Here is a 26,730-nt window from a genome sequence, read left to right as displayed (position 1 = left end):
TGACATAAGGGTCTCACCATCCTGTTCTCATTGCAAATCCAACGCATACCAGTTCTGACAATAAGGGCTTAATGCTAAGAACAATATACATAACATGTATCAGTAAGAAAATGTCCTGCAACAAAATGTATCACTCAATTTCCTGTCTCTCTTACACATTGCAGACAGGGATGACACTTTCCCACAAGCACTGGTACATTGGCACAATGACAGTAGTTTACAGTGCATTGTGGCCTTGACCCATGTGTCTTTACTTGAGGCACTTGGCAGTTCATGCAGCTGGAAGAATCTTCTACGCATGCGTCTCTCATTCAGCACACTGCTAACAATTCTCAGCCATGCTGGATTCCCAGGCAGCCATTTTATGGTGGGCCCAAAAACAAAACAAACACAAAAGCGTATTAATTTATAAAATAAACCCATTGTGTTTACCTCCCCCATACTAGAACCCTGTATTAGTTATTACCTAGCAAAAGCTATTAGTTTAAAGCAGTTTTTCTAATATTTGTGCACATCATGCAAAAATGTGCAATGTACAACATAGCGTAAACATGCACTAGTTAACATTTTAAAAGCGCAAACAGTTAATACGTACTCATAGCAACATGCTCTAATGTTTTAGATAGCTTTTCATGCAAATTGCATTTGCCCCACGTGTAGTGTTGGTGCATGGTTGATTAATGGTTTAAAATGAAAGCATTTCAGACTGAAAGCATTTTGACCAGGCCTCCTTTCATGTCTTTCACTTTGCATGCACCAAAAGTGCCACTTTTAAAAACCTGATGACTAGGCCTCATTTCATGTTTCATATGCCATGTGTTTTCACTTGCACCAAAATCTGCGTGCCATTTTAAATGCAGTCTGTGAGAAACACAAGACAGAGCGAAGCTTAATCTTGATGAAATCTAGCTCCATAACTAATCACTATGTTACGTTACTCTGCCCCAGGTAGGTGTTCCACAGGTGGAGCGTGGGTGTTCCCACGCATCCACCCATAGATTTTGGCGCATTCCCATATTTATAATTAGTGGTAGACCTGGGAATGGGTCAAAATGCTACTCCTCCCCAGGTGAGATGTAACAAAGAGAAATTTCTTTATTTCTCCTCGTTTTTCTTCTTTCTATGTGTGCTGCAATCCAAACTGCAACGCAGGCACCCTTGCACCATGACACAAGTGTGCCTGCATCGGTGCTAAGCTGCACATTGTGCACCAGCCCGAACAAAGGACAGGAATATGATGTTATATATGGTGCATTCCTTTCCTTTTACGCAGTGGGGGTAAACAAGGTGGCTTGCTGCGCTTTGAGAAATACTGATAAATCTGCCTCAGGTGAGAATAGAATACAGTATCTTATTGAATTGCGCAAGACTGGTTACATTATGCTGGTAAAGACACTGACAGGCAGACATTTATAAAGTCTACTTTCTTAAGCTGCAGTAACTCATTACAACATTATAAGCTGACATTAGTTTCAAATGATTTGTCACACTTTGAATTTGGTTTCATCGTGCAGCTCAAATGAATGCTTTTTACTTTTGACAATGCAGAGTGTTAGAAATTAGATTTCTGGTTGGCTAAGGCATGCGCCAAAGCCAGGCAGAAACACCCACTCTAGTCAGGGCAATGGAGTTACACGCCGAAGATAACCCCTGCTCACCCCCTTGGTAGCTTGTCACGAGCATTCAGGCCTATCCCGGTGGCAATGTGAAAAGCTTTTGCGCAACACACACACAGCAACAACATACTAGACACACCACAAAAAGGACTCCACACAAGGTTATATCAAAAATAGCCTTTGTATTATCATAAAACACATTAGAATAGTACTCTCACAATATACACTGAGCCAACTGGCACTGGGCAATATTTACAGGGAATTATATACACATGACAGGGCCACTTGGACCACTGTCAGAACCATCACAAAGTGAACTTAGTAAATGTAGAACATATAATAAACGTAGAACACAACCAGTAATTACTGGCAAACACTGTACTCAACATAATCTCCTGCAACATAAATCATATTATGCAAGCAGCATCACATTTAGGCATGAAATACATTCTGCGCCAATCTCACCAGCATAAACACATTATGCAGTCAACTCATAAGTCTAAACACATTAGACCATAATCTCACAAGCATGAATACATTATGCAGTAGCACATAAACAGAACTTTTAGATTAGGGAATAACCTCCTAAACATAAATCATAGAATGCAAATCACCTCATAAACATAAACCACATTAGAGGCATAAATCATGGTGCATAACTCTCAGGACATGAATCACATTTTCTAGCACCACATAAATCACATCAGGGCCTGGCGCCCTATCAACCCCATAGTCCCCCTGGTCAACTGGCCTTCTCAGATAGCTCAAATGCCCTATGTCCCAAATGTCAGGGTAGCTACCAATGCAGTAGAATCCATGTGCGCAATTGCCCTGGGGCTGAGGAGTGCATCTCACTCCTATCTCACAAGAAATGCCCCAAAATAAGAACTGTTGGCCTTAATGCAGCAGCTGACGCTAATTGCCGTGTGGCTGGGAGCAGAACGTGGGCCTGGGCACTCACTGTGCCCTCTGAACAAATGAGCAAATATGCCAGAAACATTGCAGCTGCCTGTGCTGGTGCGGTGCAGCTGTGGACAAAGCAAATGGGCCCTGGCATGACTGTGCCCTCTGGGCCCCACTGGGCTCTCTAAATAACTCTGCCTCCATCGTTGCAGCTGCCTGCACTCTCACAGGACAGCTGGGATCAGCCATAAATCCACAGGCACCACTGTGCCTCTGGACCCCCACTGGGGCCCAACGAATAGATTATGCCCAACGTTGGAGCGGCCCTCTATCAGGCGGGCCGCTCATGAAATGGGCACTGACACTGTGCTCCGACCCCCCCCTAGCCATCTCCACTCACCGAGCTGCAGGGCAGGCTCTACACGCCTCACCGGGCCTCCTCCTGGGACCCAGAACTTCTCTTACAATACCCACAGCTTCTCTTGGAATACGCAGAGTTTCCCTCAGCACATGGGAGCCCTGCGTTGCCATTGGTGGCCTCAACCGCCTCACCTTACTTCACCTGGGCCCCCTCCTGGGACTCGGGACTTTGCTGTGGAGCCCGGGAGGCTCCAGGCGGCTCTCCCGGCGGCGGGCGGGACTTCCTGTCCTTGCTCCACCCATCGTCAGGCAGGGCAGCCTGACTTCCGGTTTTGGTGCCCTTGGGCCGCGGCGGTGATTCTCAGCCACTGGACGTGGGGTGGGCGCCCGCAAATAAAATAAAGCGCAAGCGGGGTGGGCACCCACCATTTTAAGTATACATAAAGCGGGGTGGGCTCCCGCTCAGAAACACGCAATTGCAGGGTGGGCACCCACTCGGCACAGTATCAATATCACAATCTCTCGGAAGCTCTCCATTGCGGGTATGCTGATCTACAGACCACCCACTTCCAAGTCTGCAGAACTATGGGAACTTTGCGAGCAGTTGGCTGACCTCTCATTAAAATACACCAACTTCCTGGGGATTTCAATGTCCATATGGACAATGACACATGTTCCTTAGCTAGTCAACTAACAGAGATGCTAATCGGTTTAAACCTCAAACAACTAGTCTTTAAACCCACACACAAGGCTGGACACACCTTGGACCTCATTTGCACCAATATCCCCAATTTAATAATCGAAGATCCCATCCCTCTCCTCTGGTCGGACGACTGTCTTGTTCCTTTCTATCTAACTACGTCTATTAACCATAATGCCAACAAATTTGAATACGATACTAAAAGAAACTGGAGGAAAGTTACCCCTGAAACATTAGGACCTGTATTATTAAACACCCCTCTGCCATTTACTGGAGACCCAAACTATGACGCTGTAAGTCTTAATCAATGGGTTACAATGGCTCTTGACCAGGTCACACCTATGAAATCAATGGAACAATCCAGAAATACACCCTCGGCTCCTTGGTTTACACCAGCACTTCAAGTAGAAAAGAGCCAATGTAAGAAACTTGAACGGCTATGGCGCTTAGCCTACGACCATAAAGCCAAAAACACATATAGAAAGGCAATAAAACTGTTTCACAAATTAAAACGTTCCGCGATTAAAGACTACATCACTAACCAAATAAAATCAGCTGATAACTGTTCTAAAGAAATTTTTAAAATTGTGCAGGTCTTTCTCAAACCAGAGGCATTGAGAAGTAACATTGTCCCCTCTGCTGCACTCTGTGAAAATCTTTCAGCGTTCTTCCAAAAGAAGATCAGGACATTTATGCAACCTTTCCGGCCAAGGATCCGGCCATCACGTCATTGCCCCGCCTATCCCCCACAACAACTTGGTCTGAATTTAACCCCTTTGATCTGGCCACATCTCTCAAGCAGTTGGATAAAACTACATCCGGCTCCCCTCTTGACCCCTGCCCACCCAGGTTTTGTAAAATATTAGTACCATTGCTCAATCCGGCCCTAAACCAGCTCTGGAACACCTCGCTGGAAACTGGCATTTATCCATCTAGCTGGAAGACTGCTATCGTTTAACCAATTCTAAAAAAGGAGAACGCAGACCCCACAATTTTGAAATTTTTTAGACCTATTTCCCTCCTGCCAGAACCCGCTAAGATACTCGAAAAGGAAGTACAAAATCAGTTATCAACATTCTTGGAATCGAATAAACTTCTTCATGACACCCAATCAGGATTTAGAGCGGGTTACAGCATGGAAACGGCCCTACTTGAGGTAGCTGAAACTGTCAGGGAAACCATGGATAAAGGGGACTGTGCGATGCTGGTGTTATTAGACCTCTAGGCAGCATTCGACACAGTTTCTCATAAGATCCTTTTGGACAGGCTTCAACACTTAGGAGTAACAGGGACCGTCTTGGCTTGGTTCAGCTCCTTCATGGAAGGCCGCACACAAAGAATACCGCTACATCCCCACACCTCTGGCTCACGCCCTCTGATATGTGGTGTACCTCAGGGTTCGGCACTCAGCCCAAACCTTTTTAATGTCTATCTTGCCCCCCTCGCTACGTTGGTAATGAAACACGAAGTCGTTGTCATCTCTTATGCTGATGACACGCAGCTCGTGTTTTCTTTCGCAGCCTGTTCAGAAGCCGTCTTCTCAAACTTTAGGCAGTGTTTCTTGGACATCGTAACATGGATGTCAGCTAACTGCCCTTTGTGGGGAAGGGGTAGCGGGACAGTCTCAGTATCAGCCTGGTACGGGGGTACCCTGCGCCCAGGTATTAAGCCTCAAGCTGGGAGGGACTCCGGGAGTCGGAGCGTCGGGTGCCGGACACAAAGGCGGCTCGAAGAGGTCGAGCCGCGACGGAGTCAGCAGGGCTCGGAGGGTCAGTTCAGCTAGCTCGAGCCGCGACGAAGTCAGCAGGGCTCCGATGGTAGTTCCGCTAGGTCGAGCCGCGACGAGGTCAGCAGGGCTCCAATGGTAGTTCAGCAAGGTTGGGCCGCGACGGCGTCAGCAGGTCCCCGAGGTTTCCGTGAGGATCTTATTCTCAGCAAGGTGGAGCCGCGACACAGTCAGCAGGGCTCGAGGTACAGTTCCAGGCAAGAGTCTTTCTCCGTAGGGTCAGCCGCGATCCGATCAGCAGGGCTCTCGACTCCAGGATACAACTACTGTCCTGGTGCGGGTTCGCCCACGATATATGTCTGGAGCCCTTTGATGTCCGGACCCTTGCGTCCGGGGGGCGGAGAGGCCGGGCTGGGAGAGGCCAGACGCCCAGCGGGAGAGGTGTCAGTGCCCAGGGAGGCCGGAGAGCGATCGCACCCAGGCGTTGGGGGACGGTTGGGGGTCCCATCGAAACTCCCCTCCTCCGGGATCGGGGGATTGGCCACGTGGTGCCCCCTGGCCGGATCTTGGTGCCTCGATGTCGGGGTTTTCGCTGGGGCTGCGGCCGGGGGGGCCGGGTCACGTTGGCTGGTGCGGGTAGATGCGTACAATCCAGGGGGGACCCCGAAGGGTGAAGAGGTCCCCGGTCTGCCTGAAAAGGGGGCCAGGACCACGCCACGAGGCCGGGTCCAACAGGCGTCCCCCCGAGCCGAAGGCAGGGAGAGTCACCCATCTCCTTGGGGGTTCTCCTCGCCAAGGCGGAAGAAACGGGACAGGCCGTCGGCATTTGCGTGGTCGTTGCCGGGCCGGTGTTCCACTGTGAAGTCCATCCCTTGCAGAGAGATGGACCATCGCAACAACTTCGGGTTCTCTCCTCTCATTTGCATTAACCACCGCAAGGGCCGGTGGTCGGTTTGGACCGGGAAGTGGGTGCCGAAGAGGTAGGGCCGGAGCTTTTTGAGGGCCCATACCACGGCGAAGGCCTCTCGCTCGATGGTGCTCCATCTCTGCTCTCGGGGCAGCATTCGCCGGCTGATGAAGGCCACTGGTCTGTCAAGGCCTTCCGAATTTACTTGGGACAGGACCGCCCCAACTCCGTACTCCGAGGCATCGGTCTGTACTATGAATTCCTTGCTGTAGTCGGGGGCTTGCAGCACAGGAGCGGTACAAATTGCTGTCTTGAGGGTCTCGAAGGCCGCCTGGCAGCGGGGCGTCCAGTTCACCTTTTTGGGTTGCTTCTTGGACGTAAGCTCCGTGAGGGGTCCCACAATGCTCCCATAGTTTTGGATGAACCGCCGGTAATAGCCCGTGAGGCCCAGGAAGGCCCGGACAGCGGTTTGGGTGGCTGGGGGCTATCAGGCCTTGATGGCAGCAACTTTTGGCTGGAGGGGAGCCACCTGGCCGCTCCCCATTTGATGACCCAGATAGGTCACGGATCCCTGGCCTATCTGGCATTTGCTGGCCTTTATCGTGAGTCCGGCTCTCTGGAGGGCGGCCAGAACCTCCCCGAGGTGCCCCAGGTTCTTGGCCCAGTGGCTGCTGAATACAGCAATATCGTCCAGGTAGGCGGCGCTGAACGCTTCCAGCCCGGCCAGGACCTTGTTCACTAGTCTTTGGAAGGTTGCCGGGGCATTCTTCATGCCGAAGGGCATCACCCGAAAGTGGTAGTGCCCATCGGGAGTGGAGAAGGCAGATCGCTCACGGGCGCCGGGGGTGAGCCTGATCTGCCAGTATCCGGCAGTGAGGTCGAAAGTGCTTAGGTAGCGGGCTGCTCCTAGGCGGTCGATTAGTTCGTCTGCCCGAGGAATGGGATGGGCATCGGTCTTGGAGACGGCATTCAACCCTCGGTAGTCCACGCAAAATCTGAGTTCCGGGGTGGTGCCTGGGGCGGCGGCCTTCGGCACCAGGACCACTGGGCTGGCCCAGGGACTGTCGGAAGGTTCGATGGCCCCGAGGGCTAGCATCTTGGCGACCTCGGCTTGGATGCAGGCACGCACTCGGTCGGGCACCCTGTAGGCTCGGTGTCACACGGGGGGCTGTCCCCGGTGTCGACGTCGTGGACGCACCAGGGAGTGACCCCGGGAGTGAGGGAGAAGAGGGCAGCGAAGGGTTGCAGCAGCAGTCGACAGTCGTGGCGCTGTTCCGAGGTCAGGGTGTTGGAGAGTTTGACGCCCTCTATGGAGCCGTCTTGGTCGGAGGTCCTCAGGAGGTCGGGTAGGGGCTCGGAGTCGCCTTCGCCCCCATCGTCGGTAGCTAGCAGCAGGCTTAGTTCCGTTCGGGCAAAGTGGGGTTTGAGCCGGTTTGCGTGTAGAACCCGGAGGGGGTTCCTGGGGGACTCCAGGTCGACTAGGTAGGTGACGGGGCTCTTCTTCTCCACCACCTTGAAGGGCCCAGTCCATTTGTCCTGGAGGGCACAGGAGTCCACAGGCGACATGACCCAGACTTGCTGGCCTGGCTCGAACTCAATGGAGGAGGCGTTCTGGTCATACCAGCGTTTCATGTCCTCTTGGCTGGCCTCGAGGTTGGCCTTGGCCAGTGCCCGGAACCTCCGGGTTTGGTTCCGCAGTGTCAGGAGGTACCGGTAGACGTCGGGAGGGGCATTTCGGATGTTCGTCTCCCAGCCTTCCTTGACCAGGCTGAGGGGACCTCGGACAGGGTGTCCGTACAAGAGTTCGAAGGGGCTGAACCCCAGAGACTTCTGCGGGACCTCCCGATAGGCAAATAGGAGGCAGGGCAGCAGGACGTCCCATTTCTGCCTCAGGTGCTCTTCCAGGCCCTTGATCATCCCTTTCAGTGTTCTGTTAAAACGTTTGACTAGTCCGTTCCCCTGGGGGTGGTACGGGGTGGTGAACTTGTAGGTGACCCCGCATTGTTGCCATAGGGACCGCATGTATTTTGATATACAGTTCGGACCTCGATCGCTCACCACTTCCCGGGGGAACCCCACTCTCGAGAAGATTCCCATCAAGGCCCGGCCCACCACGGGGGCTGTCACAGTTCGGAGAGGGATGGCCTCAGGGTATCGGGTGGCGTGGTCGATTAGAACGAGGATGAAGCGGTGACCCAGGGCGGTTCGGGGGTCCAGGGGCCCCACTATGTCGATCCCTACTTGCTCGAACAGGGTGTTGACTGCCGGGAAGGGCTGGAGAGGGGCTTTGACCCATCCCCCAGTCTTCCCGCTGGCTTGGCAGGTCTGGCAGGTCCGGCAGTGATTGTCCACGTCCTTACGCATTCGGGGCCAGTAGAAGGGGGTCACCAGGTGGCTGTATGTTTTGTCTTGCCCCAGGTGCCCGGCGAGGGGCACATCATGTGCCAGATTGAGGAGGAAACCTCGGAATTGGAGGGGGACCACCAGCACTCGACCGGCCCCTAGTTCTGCGATCTTCTGCTCGCTGTAGAGCAGGTCATTGTCCCAATAGACCCAGTGAGTTCCCGTTTGGTCACCGGCGGCCTGGGCGGCCGCCTGCTAGTGGGTCCCCTTGAGGGAGGGGCAGGTTTTCTGTTCTTGCTGGAACTGTTCCCTTGTGGGGCCCCCGTCGGGGCGCCATTGTGCAAGTTCAGGGAGTTTGCCGAGGGAGGCGATCTCGTTCTGGGGAAGTTCGGACGGCCCGGCATCCGCGTCGGGTTCCTCCTCGACAGAGGGAGGTGGTGGTTCGGGCCCCTCGGGCTCGTCGGGGGCCGTCGCTACGGTTGGTCGGTGGGCCTGAGCGGTCATGGACCGGGTGGTGGCGCAGGCCCATTCGGGCAGTCCCAGCATCCCTAGATGCTCCCGGCGCTCAACCTGGGCCCAGGGGGAACTTTCCAGGTCGTTCCCCAGGAGGCAGTCCACCGGGGCGTCGTCGCGGACGGTCACTTTCAGCGGGCCTGACACTCCTCCCCACTCGAATGGAATCCGGGCCATCCGGCACATGCTCTCGGTGTTGTCGGCCGTCCGGACGGGGCACAGTACATGAGGCAGGATCTGTTCAGAGGTCATCAGGTGGCAGCGGACAGCGGTCACGCTGGCTCCAGTGTCACGGAGGGCTTCGGTCCGGCGTCCATTAATGGTGACCCACTGCTGGTATTTCTGGGTGTTGCTCGGGATGGGGGTTTGGGGCACCATTTCTCGGCTGCCCAGGCATACGAGGGACATGGCGGCCGGCTCCCACTCGGTGGACCCGGCGTCGGTGTTCTCTTCCTCCTCCTCCCCTTCCCCCAGGGCGGCGGCCGCCAGCTGTCGGGGTGGGGGCCCGGTGGTCCCGCTTCGTCGGTTCATGGGGCAGGTTGGGTCACTGGCATAGTGCCCTGGTTGTTGGCAGCTGTAGCAGGTTACCATTGGCCGAGGTCCTGGTCGGGCTGGGGTTGTCCCCCTTCGTGCTAGGGTCGGGGACGTGCGGTTCGAGGGCGGACCCCGAGGAGGACTCCGGGACGGCCCTGCTGTAAAGTCTCGGTTCCGGTTTGACCCTCCTCCTCCGCCGCGCTGGCGGGGGGGGTCCTGTGGCGTTCCGCTGGTACTCCCCCATCGAGTTCCGGGGGACCCGGGTGTTCACCCACCGATCGACCTCGGCGGCGAGCTTCCGCGGCTCGGTCAGTTTGCTGTCAAGGAGGTGCTGTCTTAGCTCGACGAAACAGTTGTTGGAGAGATGCTCCCAGACAATGAGGTCGAACAGCTGCTCGTAGGAGGTGACTTTGCTGCCCTTGACCCACCCTTCCAGGGCCCTGCTAAAAAAGTCGACATACTCCACCCAAGTGGTACCGGGGAGTTTCTTGCAGTCTCGGAAGCGCTGGCGGTACATTTCTGCGGTGAGGCCATAGCGGGTGAGCAGGGCCTCCTTCATGTGATCGTACGAGGTCATCACGTCGTCCGGGAGCTGTAGCAGGGTGTCTCGACCCTCGCTGAGGAATCGTCCCCATAGGCCGGCACCCCAATCCTTCCAGGGTACCCGATGGGAGGTCATGGCCACTTCGTAGGCTTTGAACCATTGTTGGATGTCGTCGTTCTTGTAGTATTCTTTGACGACATCCTTGGGGATATGTACCTTCACCTCTGTCGGCGGAGGGGTGTCCTTGTTTCCGGGGATGCCGGTCTCCCCCTTTTTGGACTTAAGTTCAAGCTCCTTGAGGCTCCGCTCGTGCTCGAGGGTTAGCCTTTTCTCCTCCAGTTCTCTGTGCCGTTTTTTTTCCTCAATCTCTTCTTGCAACCGTAGTTGCTCTAGGGCCAACTTCTTTTCCGCCAGCAGGAGTTCTCCGTCCAGCCGGAGTCGTGCGAGTTCTAACTCATGGGTCCGGACCCTCTCCCGCTCCCGTATCTCTTCTGGGGAAAGGCCGGCTTCCATGCTGTTTCTTCCCCCATTTGCCGGGGCCGTGGTTGGCTGTAAGGCTATGTTTAGTTCTGACGTTCCTTCGCTTTGGGGCGACGCTACTTCGGACTCTACCCAGGCTCTTAGGGCTTTCTGCATGTCCTCTTTTGAGCCTAATCCGGTGGTCGAAATGCCTTTGTCTTTACAGAACTGTTTGAGTTCTTTGTGGGTATATTCCTCCAACCGTTCTTGTTGGAACCCCGCGGTCGTGGTGGTCTCCTGGCTGCTCATGGTTATTCTGCGTCTGGTTAGGTAGCGGGTGAGTTACTTGCTGTACGATTTGCGTCCAGCTCGGATCCCGTCGCTGGCCACCAAATGTTGGAAGGCGGACCTCTGGGGAGTCGGCGGGACCACCCAGTGGGCCTCCTTACTGCAAGGAAGTAGCCGAGCGCCGCTGAGAAGCCTCCTAGGAGAGGTCCTTCCCCTATAATCGTACTAGCCCAGTAACACCACCACACAGGACTCGACACTGGTATCAGTTCTCATATATTTTTATCGGTAATTATCGTAGGTTTCTTTGGCAAATATGTACAGGTGGATCGAGGGATCTGAAAAGAGTCTCAATGTCTTTGTGGGGACAGTCTCAGTATCAGCCTGGTACGGGGGTACCCTGCGCCCAGGTATTAAGCCTCAAGCTGGGAGGGACTCCGGGAGTCGGAGCGTCGGGTGCCGGACACAAGGGCGGCTCGAAGAGGTCGAGCCGCGACGGAGTCAGCAGGGCTCGGAGGGTCAGTTCAGCTAGCTCGAGCCGCGACGAAGTCAGCTGGGCTCCGATGGTAGTTCCGCTAGGTCGAGCCGCGACGAGGTCAGCAGGGCTCCGATGGTAGTTCAGCGAGGTTGGGCCGCGACGGCGTCAGCAGGGCCCCGAGGTTTCCGTGAGGATCTTATTCTCAGCAAGGTGGAGCCGCGACGCAGTCAGCAGGGCTCGAGGTACAGTTCCAGGCAAGAGTCTTTCTCGGTAGGGTCAGCCGCGATCCGATCAGCAGGGCTCTCGACTCCAGGATACAACTACTGTCCTGGTGCAGGTTCGCCCCAGATATATGTCTGGAGCCCTTTGATGTCCGGACCCTTGCGTCCGGGGGGCGGAGAGGCCGGGCTGGGAGAGGCCAGACGCCCAGCGGGAGAGGCGCCAGTGCCCAGGGAGGCCGGAGAGCGATTGCACCCAGGCGTTGGGGTACGGTTGGGGGTCCCATCGAAACTCCCCTCCTCCGGGATCGGGGGATTGGCCACGTGGTGCCCCCTGGCCGGATCTTGGTGCCTCGATGTCGGGGTTTCGATGGGGCCGCGGCCGGGGGTGCCGGATCACGTTGGCTGGTGCGGGTAGATGCGTACAATCCAGGGGGGACCCCGAAGGGTGAAGAGGTCCCCGGTCGGCCTGAGAACGGGGCCAGGACCACGCCACGAGGCCGGGTCCAACACACTCAGACATCGAATTTCCCCCCACTTGGCTGCCTGTCAAAAGAAGATCAGAATTTAAGGCTCTAACTCTCGCTTATAGAGCACTCAATGATATTGGCCCACACTACTTAAAAAAGATAGTTTGTAAATATCAGCAGTCCAGGACCTTAAGATCCAACACCTATGAATACCTCATCATCCCCCGTTTCTCTAAATCCAGAATTTGTGGACGTTCTTTTTCCGTCAAAACTGCATTCTTATGGAACTCCATGCCCGACCATATTAGAAAAGCCAAATCTGAACTTATTTTTCGGAAGACCTTAAAAACTTGGCTCTTCAGCCTCCTGCTTTAAACTAGGGTCTGATAACTCTCACAAACTCTGACAATTATACCTCTATAACACCTCTCACCGTGTCCGCAAGCGCCGGGACACCCCCGTTGGGGTAGCTGAGTGCTATACAAGAATAGAAAACAAACTCGGCACAGCATTATGGGGGGAATCCCTACGCCGGGAATTCCCTCCACCATGGGCAGCTTCGCGCTGCAAAACCCACGCATTCTTCTTCTGGGAAAAATCCACATAAAGCACTCACAGGGCGCAAAATACAGCAAGCAGGTCCTGAAGGTCCTGGACTATCAAAGCAAGTATCAGGGTCCAAGCAACACGTTCTTTCAAGTTCAAGGGCCATAGCTGGGTCCAGGGAGGCCAGCACACAGGGCCCTCCAGCAGGGAGGTAAGCCCCCCATGGTGTTTCCTCCTGGGCCCCATCAGCAGCATGCCCCCAAGTCAGGAACAGCAAACCAGAATAAGAACTGAACAATTTCATGGGGTCACAGCCCCCATATTTATACCACATAATCCTTTGTCTGTAGTGCAGGGCATGGGGTAACCAGATGCAACTGGTTCAGGGGGGATTTGGAGCACTTTGTTTTCCGAACTCCTCTTCCCCTTTGTCAGGTGGGGACTAGGTGATCAGACACACCACAGGGGGCGGAGCCAGCATTGTCCAGGCTGGGCACAGTCCTATTCAGGGGATTACTCCTCCCACTACTCCCATCAGAGATGTCCCATTCAGCCTAGTGCTGACTCACCCTGCCCCTCCTGGAGCCACACACACCTCCCAGTCCCTGTCACTCACAAGCCAGACATGCAATTCACTTCAGGCAGGCAGACACATAGCACACAGAAATGCCAATTTCTAAAAGTGCATTTCTCAACCAGTCACCATAAATCTGCGCACACCATTGCGTAGCATTTATTCTCATAAATTCATACATATTAAACTTTACCATGCTGCTCCTCTCATACCAGGAATTACCACTGACACACCTTAGCAGGGAATCCCAATGCATTCCTATGGGAGGGCAGGCCAACTTCATCAAAGCTACACAGAGAGCGCACACATTTTACAATGGACCATAGTGCTAAAGTGCCCAGAGGCCTAAAACCACCAACACCATGCCAGAGAAAAGGCAAAAAGTTTAGGGGTGAACCTGCCAAAAAGGGCCAAGTCCAACACAACATCCTTCCAGCCAAAAACACTGGGTAGACCAATCAGTCCCATGATGAGCCTCCCTGCTTTGGGCGATAGAACACGGACACGGGCCTGCACTGCAGGGACACCCTCAGGTTCTATGCCACTCTGAACCCATGTGGTTCCCTCTGAAAAAAAACCTCTCAGGCCCAACTAGACTACCACACTGGTACTCCCTAGTTGTCCAAGGTCAAGACTAGGCCCCAGGCCATCCAGAGACCTCCGGTCCTTGCTAATCCACAGATTGGGGGGCAGTAACCCCAGGCACATAATAGCAATTCTCCACTCTCTCTCTCAGTGTAGTTCCAAACTGTCACTGATCCTCTAACCTAGGGTCCGCACCCTCAGGCTGATCAGAGGTCATGGGCAAAGAGTCTCCTCACCCTACCTCCCTTCTGGGGTTCTGAACTCTCCCAGGAGAAGCACCCTGAGAACACAACTCTCCCACCAGTACAGGACCTCTCTCCATCAACTGGTCTACCACCTGGGATCTAAACTCTCCGGCCGCACTGGGGTCAGAGGTGAGTACTCCCTCCCTTTGTACCCCCTTCCAGAGCCCTATACCCTCCCAACTGGAGTGGTACCCCTAGAAGGCAAACCGGTCAGGACATTGATTACAGTTGCACTTCCATCCAGGACAGGAAACACCTGAACCTGGCTCTCCAACCCAGGGACGGTACACTTTGGTCAGACAATTGCCCGACGAACCAGGACTTTCTGGGTATTACATATACCCTCCCGAGGGTAACACATAACTAATGTGTCGTGTGACAGTCTGCCTGGAGAAGAGCTCACGACCTCCTGTCCCACTGACAGTATGCGAAGATGCCCCAGGACAGAAGGGGCGTTGCCATGGTCACTCATTGGTGGCTCAGCCCTTCTGGCTGGCCCCCGGCCCAATGGTTCTTCCACTGGGGACTCTTTCCCCCTCTCACCCCTCACTCTGGACCTCGGCACCCTCCACTTAGGAGTGGCACTGCCAGACACCAGAACTGATGGAGGCCTGATTACAGACACTCCCAGCTCACCTAACAAGGGGAGATCCCCCTCAAAAACAGTCCGACAGGACAGACTTGGCTCCCTACCTGGTGTTCCCTCTAAGAACCATCCAGTACTGGAGACTGAGGTGCGGCCACTTCAGGACACAGCCCAATCTCACTCCTTCTCCTGCGAGACAGTATATGAGTCCCTACAACCTTCTCACTATAAAGGTACCTAGCTGGGCTACTCTCAACCATCTCAGCCACTCTGGGTTGGGAGAAACCGATACCTGTACCATTCTTCTAGGATCACTCCCCAATGCAAGCTCCCTAGAATCAACGAACTTACACACTCCAACCGGTGTTGGCACGACTCCAAAAACAATTACGGGGCAGATTCTCTCCAACAGATTGAAGAGCCCTTTAACACCATTTACCGTGCTAACCAATCACCCAAACGTCCAGTGCACCACAATATTCATCCACACTCCCCCCAAGACTGGTGAGACAGCATCTTACTGCCCCTGAATCTCAACCTGTCCCCTTCTTAACCGGGAACCAGGTACCATACTTTGGGAAATGGGAATGCGGCTACCTGCACAGGACTCCATATTGCTTCCACCACTGGATCCCACCCTGACTGGGAATTCCAGAAAACTAAAGCTCCCCTTAGGGGATAATCTACCTTCCCAAGCTAGTTACTCTATGCCAATTAAGTTACCACTGTAGGCCAACCCTAGAAATAGCAGACAGCACATGGGCAGTACAAAACTCCTTTAGCTTGCGCTGCAGGCCAACCCCATGAATAGTAGTCTGCACAAGAGCAGTCACTCCTCCAGATTCTCTGGTTTCTGTCCTTGGCAGGACCCCCAACTCATAGTGTAAAAAGAAAACACCTTTTAAAGGAAATGATACTTAAAACAAAATCTGAAAAATAATCCCCATACATGTGACTATCTAAATGCAGAGTTTGTAGTGCAGCCAGTTGTCGCTGTGGTACTGCGCAAATGCAAGTCCTATCTTCACTGTTGCCAACCAATGTTAGAAATGGGATTTCTAGTTAGCTAAGGTTTGCGCCAAAGTGAGGCAGAAACCACCACTCTTGTCAGGGCATGGGAGTTACACGCTGAAGATAACCCCTGCTCTGGGAGGGCAGGCTAACTTTATCAAAGCTACACAGAGAGCGCACACACTTTACACTGTACCACAGTGCTAAAGTGCCCAGAGGCCTAAAACCACCAACACCATGTCAGAGAAAAGGCAAAATATTTAGTGGTGAACCTGCCAAAAAGGGCCAAGTCCAACACCGAGCAATGGTGCTTTGAGACCTAATGAAAGCAATGAAAATGAGCCTCTTAACTTCTGGTTGGGTACTAAAATAGAGTAATAATCAGTGTTCGGTGGACCCCTTAGGCCTCTGGGCTCTGGTGCCACAACAACTGCTTTATGAGGTGAATACAAGACTACACAGCTTTGGTATTCAGCTTGCTGACATTCAATAGTGCCTGCAGCAGGCTTCTGAGCAGGGCTTTGGGCGCCAGTACTCATTATTTTACAAATTAAGCACTGAGTGAGAATTTGTGTTGGTGGTTGCAGGTGGTTTCAACTGTGTGCCAATTTTAGGAAACTGAGAAAAATTATTCATCAGATTCTGATTCAGTGGAAGAGAGAGAAAGGCATAAAAAGGGAGAAAAGACGGAGTAACAGAAAGATAGATAACAGTGGCACCGGAAGAAAACATGGATGAAAAAGAACCAAGAAGACTGAGATAAAGAGACCGTTAGTGTAGAGTCGTGAAAGCAAGAACCATGAGGAGGTAGAATCAAGACTAAGTAAGGGTTTTCAGAAAACCCTGCATTCTACAGTGCCACAGGTGGGCTCCTAGGGAAATCCTTTGAACCCATGTAGCCCCCGGCCCCAGAACATATCCATTTTCCCCCCATTGTTCCCCAGGTTCTCGATTTATCATTATAACATGTGCTCTCTGTCCCTCCCTGGGACTGTCAGACTTCTGTTGCCTGTGACCGAGACTGCACTCAATGATTTCAGGTTAGTGAGGCCTAGAATATGAGGTGCACTGTCGGCAGAAGTCTTATATGACAAGTACCAAAACAGGCCTTGTCATAAGCCTAGTATAGCGAGGGGAGCAATACCTGAGGCAGGAGTTAGCCGTTTCTTTTAACACGGAGGAAATGGGTTGCATCATTGCATCACTCTATATATGTCTCAGGCTCTAGGAGCTATCTTTGAGCTAATGTCCTGGTGCGGTCTGTTTGCCCTCCACCCCCTAGTACCACAAGCAGTTTTACAAATTCCGATGTCCCCTTTGGTTGCTAAATCAATAATCTGTCTGAAACCTGGTGTTCTAAACTGGTGAAAATGATTGGGAAATATAAACAAGGTAATTGAAACAGTCAAGGCTTAAAAGCCAGGCTGCTCTGAAGGGGCAGAATGGCTAGTTCATTAGCAGATAAATGAGGGAGGGGGCATAAAGACCATTTACTTATACTTTTCTCACCAAGGGTTTGCTTCTTTAAATTACTGTGAAATATTTTTGGAGGAGGCAAAGGCTCAAAAGTCCAGTGGTGTGAAATGTATATTTACCAGGTAAAAATAAAAGGGATTGTTTACAGCATATGGCAGTGCATCCACCAACAAGCATTTGCAATGCAATAGGTCTCGCATTTACGAGAGTTTGAGCTATTGGCAATGCAATAACTTAAACTCTCACAAATGCGAGACCTATTGCATTGCAAATTACATGTGGCGCTTTCACATTCATGGAGGCCACGCGCCTTTCTTTAGACAAGCCGCGTCTAAAGAAAGGGGTGTGGCCGACATTAAAGTGTACCCGCGGAATGGAGCGCTTTTTGACAAAAAAAACATCTGTTTGTCAATTTGACAAACAGACTTTTGTTTTCTAAAATCGTCCATGCCACGCTTTCACTTTAATAGCGGCCACACACCTTTCTTTAGACGCAGCTTGTGTAAAGAAAGGGGCACAGCCTCCATGAATGGGAAAGCACCGCATGGGCGCTAGTAAACACACCAAAAAAACCACAAAAATAAGTATGCGCAGCCTCTATACTTAAAGCGGACCACGCTGCTAAAATAAGGAAAGAAAGAAACACGGCCACTATAGTTAAAGCGGACCACCGTTAGTAAATACAAAAATAAAAGCGGGTGGCGTGCTGCGACGTAGTAGGTGGTGAAGGGGCAAATCATTAAACAAAATAGTGTTCACAGCCAAAATAAAGCAGACCGTATAGCAAGACAAGTAAAAGGTCGGGTCGTTATAGGAGGCAACAATTGCAGACAAGGTGGTACCAAGGAGGGACTAACAAGCCTAATACCAACTCGGAAGCCAGCGTTTATGAAGGACAATGACCCAAACCAATTAAAAATATGGAAGTAGAGTGGACGGGGCTTCAAAGCCATACTCCAATACTGCATGCCTCGCAGCAGCGCATGCGCTGCCCAGGCTTGACCTAAAAAGGAAGGCTATTGACTAACATAGGCTGACAAATTTATTGTGAAAAGCATAGCTGTCTTTCTCATAACTTTTCATAATAAAAAGATCAGGCCAATAACCTTGATCAATGGCCTGCCATCTTACACAAAACCGTACTGCTATATTGAGCATTAGCTTTTCCATCGGGTGAAAGGTAAAATAAAAGGACATTTTTTCAGAGGGAGCACACATTGGCCCAATCAAATGCTGTACTCAAGGTAATCAAAATCTCTCTCAGTAGTACTTCTGAAAGCTCTGTTTATGTTGTTCACCCAAGGTATGGTGATAGCTCCGCTGTCAAGCTAGACATAAAAAGCACTGAGCACAGGGACCAAATTATTGGGCACACTACCACACAGGAGCATTGCGGGGTACAAGCTGTGAAGACTTCCCCAAGAAAGGATGGGCAGCCAGTCTTGGCTTCCCACTAAAGAGTGGTAGATTGGATGAGTGCGTCTCTAACTGCATGTACCAAGGCCCCCACCTGGCTTAAGTTATGCATAAGAGAGTACTCCCTGTCCCAGTCACTGGGGAGAGGCAGAAACCCAAAATGCAGCAGTGTTAGAGTCAGTGACCATACTCACCCCCACTAAGTGTTCATGAGAAAAGGCTATTATAGTGCTCATTTGAAGACCTGCAGCCACTGCAAATGCTTAAAAACATCAAGCTGAAGTAGGAATTCATTTATCATTCTCCTCTATGCAGCCTCTTCTTACCTGTTCATAATATGGCCTGTGATCCTTATCCCTTACTTTTCTCAAATGATTTTGAACCTCCTTTAGAGCAATACTGACTTGGTTTTGAAAAACTTGGCATTATAGTTGTGCATGGCTGCACAATATGTCTGCCATTCAGCACGCATACATAAGGGAGGAGGATGTGAGCTAACGGACAGAGCTGCCCACTCAGGAACTGGGAACCCAGGTTCGAGTCTCGGTGTCGTCTCAACATCCTGTGATTCTGGCCACATCACTAATCTCCCCGTGACCACTTAAAATGAATGTGTCCTTGTGTAATGTAACTGTTGCTCACCTAAAGCGCTCCAATATCTTCAGGCGAGTTTGCGCTATATAAATACTGCAACAACAAAAATTAGCACTGGTCGAGTCATTTACTGTTGCCCTCTGTGAAAGTCAAAAAACGATCTCTCGCACACGTCATTCCGTTTAATCTCTGGATGCAGCAAGGTCGCTCCGCGGCAGAGATGGATGCGCGCGCTTTTCTTCCACCCCTGCTTAGCCTTAAATTAATGATTGTTGAACACGGTCACTTGCTCACCACCAGATGAAACTCCTGACAGAGCTTTATTGTACCAAGAGAGCTTTTGCTTTTCTGCTTCTGACACCAAACCTGACAGCAGGGGGTAGTATGCGCTCACTAGTTACTTGTCGACCGGAGAGATTTCCAGGAGGTGTTTTTTGTTGACTAGCTTCAAAGCGATATATCTTGTTATAACTGTTGATACTTTAAAAAAAACAACACGTCTTTCACAATACTCGCGAGTCACATCCTAGTCAAGATAAGTGAAAAAAGTTTGCTTCTTATGCGCATTCTGGTGTAGAGTCAGTCGTTCAGTGCCAGACACCACACAGGGCTCAGGTTTGGGGAGATGTAATCCGAGAATGTCTTAACTCTAACAAATATCAAGGCCTGATATTGAAAGGGTTACGAAGTGACATCTGTGAAAATAGGCGCTACATACTTACAGAGTCGGAATGGGAGAGAATATAGGACCAGGCACTAAAATAATCAAGCATTAGCCGCGCGGCCGCAAAAGTGAAAGTGATCGCGATCCCGCGCTGCTAGCGCTGCGCTTAATGAGCATGACGAGGAAAGATAGATGGCGGCTCTGCTCGTAAGCGCGCGCAAGCTCTAGGCTGGCCATGGTAGCATTTTCTGAGCCCACTTACAAACAATCTCGCCAGAGCAGCCTATGCGCTCGCTCAAGCGAAACCTAAAAAATGGTGAATGCACTGATCACTGGCCTTGAGGTCTAAATCGTCTAATTTAGAGGAAATGCTGGGTTCCTGCTGGCTCTGCCATTAGAAACCATTGGCCCAGGGATCCTTTTTAGGTCTCGGACTAGGCAGCGCATGCGCTGTCTCATCAGAGAGATGCTGTATACAGTATAATGGGGAAAGATCCGCCCACTTTCCGCCTATCTTTTTGATTGCCCGAATTCCTAAATGCTGCAATCTCATTGGTTTTCCTCAGCTTAATCCCGCCTCCTGACGGCCATGTCGTAATTTTTCTCCTTCCATAGTTATCAGCCCCTTTACTTTTAAAACTGTTTTGTTGCCCTGCCTCCCCCCCTTCCCTCCTGCAGTCCCTCACTTCTCTGCCCACCACAACCCCTCCACCCACTCCTGTTCCTGTATTCTTGGAGGCCCATAGTTTTATTTACAATGCAATGAACTCGCGCAAATACGAGTCCTATTGCATTTGTAAATGCTTTTTTCCCCTCTGATTGGCTGGCTTCATAGCTCTTTATTTTGCCTGACCTGTCCGTCTCGCATGCATGCGATGCTATACATCATACTCATGCGCGCCCAAAGTCTGCTTCAACCTCTTGTTACTTTCTGTTTCCCAAGTGCTACTGCTGATTTGTGGTGTTTCTTGAAGCATGGAGTTATAATCGGGTCTGTTTACATTCTTTTTCTCGATGAATTCGTGGAGTGTGCATGCTAAAGTGGGGCTCAGTAAAATTCCGAAGCCAGTGTCCATGGTTTGGTAACTCATACACCCGCAATGCCCTACGTGATCGTGCCCTGCTAACATGCAGCGTCCTGCAGGTGCTACGCGCACACCTTTTTATTTATTTATTTTTGTTTGGGGACACATTTCCATGTCTTGTTTGTTGCAGTGCTTGACATTCCTCGAACGCTATGGTCTGTGTTAATGATGCCTACAGCCTTTCCTAGTTTCTGACAGGGAGGCGTCGGTGTGGAGTAGGATAGAAGAAGCGGGCAGGTGGGGCGGCTACGGAGCGAGACCAAACGGAGGCGGTCACTGCCTACTGCAGTCTGCCAGGCTTACTCTCACCCGGGGTCGCTGCAGGGGAGGCAGCTCTGTCTTCAAGATGAGACATAACCCTGCAGCAAGACCCGACGCGCCCTTCCACACGCCCACAGGTGGCAGTGTAACCCCTGCCCATCTTCCCTCTCGGCTCCATTATAGGCACCATTCGTCCAATGGGGGTGGGAGAGTTAGGAAGTCTACAGGGTGCGGGGTTGAGGACACTTACCCCCAGATGCTGGGCTTGGAGCTGTAACAGCAGGGAGCTGGCTCCCACCCCTTTGAAGCTGGTCCGGGCTGGAGGAAGTGACGGGCCTCCCTTAATGGAAAGAGAAAGAGCCGCGGGGAGGGCAGAGCAGACCGTCCCAGATCTCACGGCAGAGCCAGCCCCCGGGACAGAACAGCAGCCAGTCCTGGGACAAGAGAATCACCAACCCCCAGAGTGCTGCCCTCCCGCGCCAGACTCTGGGGGAAACTTTCTGCAAACTTTAGAAATTTCAGAAGGAGAGCAGGTGGGGAGTTGTGTGTGTTTTTGGAGAACAATAACCAGTACAAGTAATGATAAAAATTTCCAAGCACTAGAACAACAACCTCCTTTATCTCACTGAATTTGCTGACCTTGGAAGGACTGAACGCTGAGTTGCTCTTGTGAGAGCTCAATCTGGTGCCTGTCACACGTGTCCAACTCACGTAGCATCCCTGCTTGCCTAGTTCATGAAAAAGCGTGTCTTTCATCACCTGGTATCAACAGAGGTGTATTTTCTTATACCAGATGAATCGCCCAGTCCAAGAGAAACATAAAACAGGGGTAAAAAATATTCAAAAGGATGAAAAGACGTTAAAGTCAGTAGTTCTTACCGTGGCAACGTAAGGTCTGTGGCCCCCTCCCGCTCTTCTGCCTTTTGTACGGCATACCCTGCCTTCCCCCATTCCCCTGCACTTCCTCTCCCTTCTTTATTGTCCCGTCTCTGTCCTTCACTTTCCCCATTTTGCTTTTCATTTCTTTCTTCACAAACCGCGTCTCCTCCTTTCTGTTCCCAATGCTAGCTCTCCCGTTTGTTCGTTGTTCTATTCCTCTCTGCTGGTCTTCACTGTGCTTCCCTGTTCTGCTCTGCCCTGTTCTGTTGTGCACTATTCTGTTATGCCCTGTTCTATTTTCCAATGTTCTGTTCAGTTATATGCTGCCCTGTTCTATTATGCACTGTTCTTTGCTGCCCTGCTCTAATTTGCATTGTTCTGTGATGCCCTGTTTTGCCCACTTCTCTGCTGGCTTTTTCTTTTGGGCGCTGTTCTGTTCTATCCAGTTTTGCGCTGCCCTGTTCTGGCCACTTCTGTGCTGCGTTTTTGTGTTCGGCACTGTTCCCTCCTGCTCAGATGTTCTGCCCACTTCTAACTGGCAAGATGAAGAAACTGGGGGGGAGGTCTCTCAAAGGGCAATAGCCAATCTAATAAAGGGCGTGGCTTAAAACACGTAAGCTAAACATCTGTGTTTAGATAGTGTGCCACACTACTGCTATTTTGCTGCTTCTGTCATCGCATCCACATATATGATATAACAAGTAACATTACACCTACAACAAACCAGGACTATTGGGTTTGTCAATGGCTGTTTGTTGCATATTACTAAGGACAATTAAAAGATGTACTGCTTCTCTGTGCTTGTTTTATTTTAATAGCATCATAGTGTTTCAGGCCACGTAATATCTAATACTAGATTGGCATCTAGTCTCCTTGGGACTCACAAACTTCTTCTCAACCATTTCCCTATACCATCCTGGATAACTTAGCATAGGAACATTCTTCTCATACGCGAGTTTGAGCTATTGACATTGCAAAGAACAATGTCTTTTATTTTTGTTTTGGATTTTAAAACATACATTAAAGGCATTGCCGTTTACAATGCCAATAGCTTAAACTTGTGTAAATCCGAGACCTATTGCATTGCAAATCCTTGTTTCATTGGACTGCCAGATCAGAGCAACCATCGAGATGGCCGCCCCTGGTATTTCCTGCCAAGATCTTCCAATCGAGGCATAGAGGACACCGGCAGGAAAACAAATAATGGCCCTGATACGCAGAGAGACAAGTTCTGAAACGAAATCCCTCATCTGGTCTTCAATGCACCCGTCATATTGGATTAAAAGGCATAGCGATGGGGGCGTGGTCTGCGCGCCGAAGCGTAATGGCGGACCCGGTGTACGCTCCGCACTGCAGCAGGACTTCGTTCCAGTTAAGAACCTCCTGCAGCCTTTATTCCTGCTCTCGGATGGCGGTTTGTGCTTTGCAATGTTGCGGTGAGTCCCGGTACCGCTTTGCGAGGTTATTCCTCCAACAACGAGCCCATACGCCGTGGCGGTGTTTTCACCTCAGCGAGTCGCGGGCGCCCGCAATTTTACATCGCGGCGCTCGCGTTCTCATGAATGCCGTTTTCTATGCTTCAGGCATCTTTTAACGTACGGCACCAGCTCAGAATGCATTTGAATTGGAGGTGCTACCCTGGACTAAAAACTCAAATATTTTTTACTATGCTGTAAGGGTCACACTTACTTCTTTTGCTCTAATGGCGGTTGGTTGCTTGTGTTGCCAGGTGTTATATGCTATGTGTCAGAAACGAGCTGTATGTTGCACCACTCGTCTGGATTAGTGATAGCCATGACAGAAGGAGCCTGACTACAGAATACTCACCACAGTCAGTACCACTACTCAGTGCTCCTGTCATTTTGTATTACAGCAAATTGCTTTTTCTATCTTTTTATATTATCTCATCCAGAGGTGCATTTCGTCATCAGTATGGCTAGTGATCCGCATACTGCTAGATCTTCCTCTTCTGGCACTAAACCAAAAAGACATAAAAATGATCCACCGTCTCCTATCCTCTCCTCGCAAAACCCTGTTCTTGACTCTATATTAGACGAGGTGCATGGCCTTCAACCTTTTATGTCAGCAACCAATGAAAAGCTCAAACAAATTGAGGAGAGATGGATTGTCATGGAAGGAAAAGTTTTGGACCTTGAACAGCGCGTAAGCGACTTGCAGGATGTTTCCTCTAAGATCCCAACGTTGGAACAAGAAATCCACAAGTTAAAAATACATACAGAGGATCTTGAAAATCGCAATCGTAGAAATAACCTGCGCCTTTATGGACTTCCGGAGAATATTGAAGGTCCTGACATGGTGGCATTTCTACAGAAATTTCTTCCAGAGCTTCTGGATCTTCAGTCATTGTCAAGCCCTCTTAATATACAAAGAGCACACCGGCTGGGTCGTCTTCATCCTTCTGCTAATAAACCACGTGGTGTCATAATGCTTTTTTTGGAATTCACTGAGCTTATGCAAGTCCTGAAAGCTGTAAGACTTAAACGTCGTCTTATCTGGTCAGGCCATAATATCTTCATATCGCAAGATTTATCCAATGCTACAAACGCCCGACGTAAAGAATTTCTTGCTCTTCGTCCTCGGATGAGACAGCTTAACATCCAATATGGCATTCTCCATCCGTGCCTTTGTAAAATTACACACAATGGTCGGTCACGTTCATTTGATGATCCGGATAAACTTAAACTCTTTCTTCATGATCTCTCTTCCCATGGCATGGATACAAATGTTTGACTGCCCTTCTCTTTCAGATTCATCAATTTGACTCCAAAAGTTTGTTTCATCTGAATTAATTTGACTATTTGTTCTCTGTTTACTAATTAGGTTTTCGTTTTATCTATTTTCTTTTTTTTTTGTTTTATTAATGGGGTCCGTGTCCTTCGGTGTAACTATGCTCCTCTTTCTTCGATCTTTTTTCTCAATACAGATCTGGATGTTCATCCTTGATCTGTTCACTTGTTTTTCCCTCCTGTCCTTTATTCCCCTTTTCTCTTTTCTTTTCTTTTTTTTCTTTCTTCCTTTTCATTTCTGTTGTTTCATATTACTTACAGTTATGTTTTATGATGATTGTACTATTCTTCACAATGCCTTTTCCTCATCACATATTAAACACTGTCTTTCCTTTCTTCTCTCTTTTGTTGCTTATGCAGTATCGTATTCCTGTTCCCTCATGTACCCCCTAATCCGCCATCATGGTTAATGTGGTTTTGTGGAATCTGCGTGGTCTTGGTCACCCTGTCAAACGTCAAAAGGTATTGCCTCATTTAGCTAAACTTAATGCTCAAGTTGCTTTTTTACAGGAAACCCACTGTAATGATGCAGAATCTCTTAAGCTCAAGCGCCAATGGGTTAATCAAATTGTTTTTTCTCCTGCTATTGATCGTCATGGTGGTGTTGCTATATTGTTTCATAAGTCTACCAATGCCCAAATAATTTCTTCAGAATGTGATTCTGATGGTCGCTGGGTGCTGGTTGACACTATCATCAATAAATTGCACTTGACCTTTTTTAATATTTATGGCCCTGTTAAACCAGATCCGGAATTTTGGCATTCTATAAAAGTGAAACTATTATCTATCTCTAATTCTAATATTGTGGTTGGTGGTGATTTCAATAATTGGTTAGATCCTTTTTCAGACAGAAAATCCAATTGTAAATTTAAACCCGATAAAACTCACAAATCGTTCCAAGCTGCCATTTCATCTCGCCCTTTATTTGCTGCATGGAAAACATGTAACCCAGATGTCTCAGAATTTACTTTTTTTTCTCCGGTACATCATACAAGGTCGCGTATTGACTATATTTTAAATTCCAAATCACTTTTACCTTGCCTCCACTCATCTGAAATTGGTTCTATTTTTATTTCTGACCATGCTCCCATTTCTACCATTCTTGATACATCTATCAATACGCACAAACAAGGTCGCTGGCGTTTTAATTCTTACCTTTTAACAGATCGTACTTTTATTTCAGAAGCGATCGCTTTTATTAATGATTTTTTTGTTTTCAACAATTCTTTAGATACCTCAATTCACAATAATTGGGATGCTTTTAAAGCATCCTTTAGAGCCTTCACTATTGCTTACTCCTCCAAGAAAAAAAAGCTAATGAGTGCTACATATAAAGATACCCTAACACTAATAAAAACCTTGGAACATAAATATTTTTCATCCAAATCCACTTCTTCACTAGAAGAGTTAATTAAAGCTAAGTCCACCCTCAACAAAATTGCTACGATAGATGCTTGTAACATTCTTCTTAAGGTTAAATCGAAATTTCGCGGAGGCCAGAACAAAGCAGGGAAAATGTTAGCTAACTATTTAAAAATTAAATCAGAACGTAAGAATATTGGTCCTCTTCACTCAGAAACGAATAATAAACTCCTTTCATCTGATTCTGATATTATTAATACATTTCAATCGTATTATAATCTTTTATACACAGAATCTACTAATCCCTCTGAGGAAAATGTTATATCTTTCTTCCAAGATACTCCTAAACCTCAGGCCCCTCCAGATATCTTCGCACCATTGGAAGAGGATGTCTCTCTCCAAGAAATATCCGATGCTCTTAAATCCTTGAAAAAATCTAAAGCTCCTGGCCCTGATGGCATTTCAGTTGAATTATTTTTAGCCTTTTTCTCAATTTTTATTCCTAAATTATTAGAACTTTTTAATTCATTCCTATCTAATTCTAAGGCTTGTGGCTCTTTTTTAGAAGCCCTTATTATTG

Source organism: Triturus cristatus, chromosome 9 (genome assembly GCF_964204655.1).
Source record: "Triturus cristatus chromosome 9, aTriCri1.1, whole genome shotgun sequence".
Lineage (NCBI taxonomy): Eukaryota > Metazoa > Chordata > Amphibia > Caudata > Salamandridae > Triturus > Triturus cristatus.
The sequence above is the reverse complement of the archived record's forward strand: the minus strand, read 5'-3'. Positions refer to the sequence as shown.